Here is a 3,745-nt window from a genome sequence, read left to right on the forward strand (position 1 = left end):
ATGTGGAATCTAATGAACAAAATTAACTAATAAGCAAAATAGAAACAGGCTCATAGATAGAGAGCAGGCTAACAGCTGTAAGAGAAGTGGGGTTTGGGTGGGGTAGTGTGGAGAGATTGAGTAAAAAAAGAAAAAAGGGAGAGAAAACTCATGGACACAAACAACAGTGTGGTTTCCTAGTAGTTGGGAGGGGTGGAGGGAAGAGGAGAAGGTTATAAGGGGGAAATGATGATGAGCAGAGACTTGACTTGGAGTCATGAACACACAATGCAGTATACAGATGATGTTTTGTAATAAAAATAAAATTTAAAAAGAAAGAAATACACAATGACTTTCTTCTGCAAATGCAAAAATTATGACTGCCTGGATGACAGAATTTCCCTACCCCTCATTCATTTATGACCATACTATATATTGAACACTACTGTTCAAATCACACAAAAGACCCATTCTGGAATATCTGCTAACACTTCTTTGACTAACACATATTTAATGCTAAATTGGTCACGAAATTGATTTCCATTAATTTTTGTGAAAGTGAGGAACATTCAACTTAATCATATTCAGCTATGAATAAAAGCATTCTAGAAATAATAAAATGCCATGACTTGTTGAGTATTGGACATGGCAATAATATAATTAACTGGAATGGGGAAGAAGCAGCATGAGGCAGTGTGCTGACAAGGGAAAAGCAATTATTTTAATCCTATTCAATCTATGAGCCTGCAACTCTAAAAGGTCAGAGAATACTATCAATATATAAAACCCCTCAACAAAGCCCTTCTTCAGTGAAGATTCAATATTCTGCAATAGTCTTTCCCAAAAACTTAATATGTTAATATTTCTTCATTAGAGTGTGTCTAAGTTAACATTTAACACCCTCACCAGAAGTTAATACTGTAGGCAGAGGTAGTTCAACTTGAGTTTTTCATTAGACCAAAAATTGTTCTAATTTATTCATTAGACAAAAAACTGACTGCTTTTGATTGACCTCATCATGAATGGTTGTAACTCTCAAGTGTGCAAATATCACATAATGACACATCAATACATTCAGAGATAGCTAGCAGGAAAAAAACAAACCTCAATTTTAAGTTGAGTATATGTTTTTATAAGGAATGATCTCACTATAACAGATATATTTAATTCTTTACTCTGTGTTAACTTTAAGATGACTGGATTTCCATCCTGTCAGAAGGAACTAAAATGAAATTATTACAAGATGGTTTGGCAGTATGTCTTGGGTAGGTTTTGCTTTTACCATGTGGGGATGAAAGCAGGGAATTTAACATTGTAGAAGTCTGATTCTAAAGTCACCATCCTTTGGTTTAAATCCAAAATCTGCAACCTATTAGCTTTATGATCCTGGAATATATATAGCTTCTCTTTGTTTCAATTTCTACCTCTCTAAAATGGGACTAAAACCTTTCTCATTTTTCCTTCTGAGGAGTAAATAAGGTAATGTGGAAAATGTCCTTAGATTAGTGTCTGGTTCATGGTAAGTATATTAGTGAAAGATCAAGGGTTGTTGTTATGCTTCTGGTTCATGGACTTTCCAAACATTCTCCCGGCTGGTGGCAATTCTCGCTTACCATTTTATTCAGAGTTTATTTGGGAGGATCAAATAATCTGTTACAGCATGTTGATTCTTACCATAAAGTACCAAGTATGTGTGATGAAAATACAAAGTAGTTAGATTACTTTCACTCACTGATTATGTAATGAGTTTCCTGGCATTGTCAGTACATTGTGAGTGTGTGAAAGACAATTAAGAAGTACATGAGCTCACAATGCTGCAGTTGGCTCAGTTCTGGAAATAGAAACATTTCCTTCTTAGTGTCACTTAAGTCTGCAGGCTCTTTTTGGAGCTTCAAACCTTTGAGACTATTTGTTCCTCAAGGGCAAACCTGTGTATTCACCTTCTGTTTGTGTCTTTATTTTTAAGATTTCCTGACTTTCATCATTACCTATAGTCCTAGAAAATCTGGCTTCTGTTTCAGTGTAGTTTTTTTTTTTAATATATTTTATTGATTTTTTAGAGAGGAAGAGAGTTAGAAACATTGATGAGAGAGAATCATTGATCAGTTGCCTCTTGCACACCCGCTACTGGGGATGTACCCGAAACCAAGGTACATGCCCTTTGACCAGAATCGAACCCGGGACCTTTCAGTCCGCAGGCCGACGCTCTATCTATTGAGCCAAACTGGTTTTGGCTGTTTCAGTGTAGTTTTTCATTTGTTTATTTTTACAAAAATATGGAAAGCTTCATGAATTTGTGTGTCATCCTTGAAAAAGGGCCATGCTAATGTCTGTATCATTCCGATTTTGTAGTATATGTGCTGCTGAAGTGAGCACCAGCGTAGTTTTGAGTTTTAAGTTCAAATATATTCTCACAAATCCCTTTCTGACCCTCCATCAATTCTGATTCAAACAGTGTGATTTACACTCTGAGAAAAACACTATCAGGACTTCCTCATGATTCTGTGTACACATCCACCTCCCCACCTTCAGGCAGTATGAAAGTTTCCTGAACTGTTCTATTCATAATTATATCCCTAAGTTTAATGACAATACATGTACAAAATAAGTAAATATTTACTGAATGAATGAAGTAACTAGTTTATCTCCACCAACACATATATTTCCTTCACCAACACGTCTTTTCCTTCTTTGTTGCCTAACTCGGTGCTTAATTTAATTTAATTTTATTATTTTAATTAACTCATTACCACCCAATCTTTTTAAAAATATATTTTATTGATTTTTTTAAAGAGAGGAAGGGAGAGGGATAGAGAGTTAGAAACATTGATGAGAAACATCCATAATCTGCCTGCTGCACACCTCCTACTGGGGATGTGCCCACAACCAATGTAAGTGCCCTTGACCGGAATCAAACCTGGAACCTTTCAGTCCACAGGCTGACACTCTATCCACTGAGCCAAACCAGTTAGGCATTACCACCGAATCTTGCCACTAATGCATATTTGCTCAACATTTTATTCAATTCCACTTTTTACAACTACGAGTTATTAGCACTGTTCATGCTCAGAGGTCCTATTTTTACCCAAGAAGTTTGTAAGTTTTTACCCATATCTCCAAAGTTTGATTTACCATGTAGGAAATTAATATGATAAAGAAACAATCAATCTAGTACATTTTATTCCAGGCCAAACCCTCTATTTCAAACCAGGTTCAAATCCATCATGACCCTTAGGGAAATTATATTTATTATAGAAGGCAGTCCCTTGATAAACAATTCCTATGTATGACTTGAGTTAATATTTGCCTATCAATCCATAATGCAAAAAACAGTATCACAAAAAAAACCGCATTGTCACCTATGACTTGAGACTATATTTGCCTATCAACTCATAATGCAAAAAATAATATCAGATTAATACAGTAGACTCTCCTTATTTTTTAGAGATCCATTCCAAGATCCACAGTGAATAACTGAAACAATAATTTATGTAGTATAGTACGAAAACCTACATATATTAGTTTTCCTATATATACATATCTATGATGAAGCTTAATGTATGAATTGGGCATGTAAGATATTAATAACAATAAATAATAATAAAATAGAACAATTACAACAATATATTGTAACAAACATTATATAAATATGGTCTTTCCCTCTGATAACTGAGATGGCAGAGAGTTCACACTACGAAATGCTGGACGAAGAGATGGTTCACATCCCAGGTGGGACAGAGCAAGATTTTATTATGCTACTCAGAAT

The 3,745-nt window shown here is 35.0% G+C and overlaps 1 non-coding gene across 1 annotated transcript; it reads right to left on the reverse strand.

The window, feature by feature from the left end:
* Window positions 1-2,249: 2,249 nt before the first annotated feature.
* On the reverse strand, window positions 2,250-2,355 carry LOC118722235. Its single transcript, XR_004988942.1, has one exon. It is a non-coding gene; the product is annotated as a U6 spliceosomal RNA (small nuclear RNA).
* Between the last annotated feature and the right edge of the window lie 1,390 nt (window positions 2,356-3,745).

Source organism: Pipistrellus kuhlii, unplaced genomic scaffold, assembly GCF_014108245.1.
Source record: "Pipistrellus kuhlii isolate mPipKuh1 unplaced genomic scaffold, mPipKuh1.p scaffold_m20_p_19, whole genome shotgun sequence".
NCBI classification, from domain to species: domain Eukaryota; kingdom Metazoa; phylum Chordata; class Mammalia; order Chiroptera; family Vespertilionidae; genus Pipistrellus; species Pipistrellus kuhlii.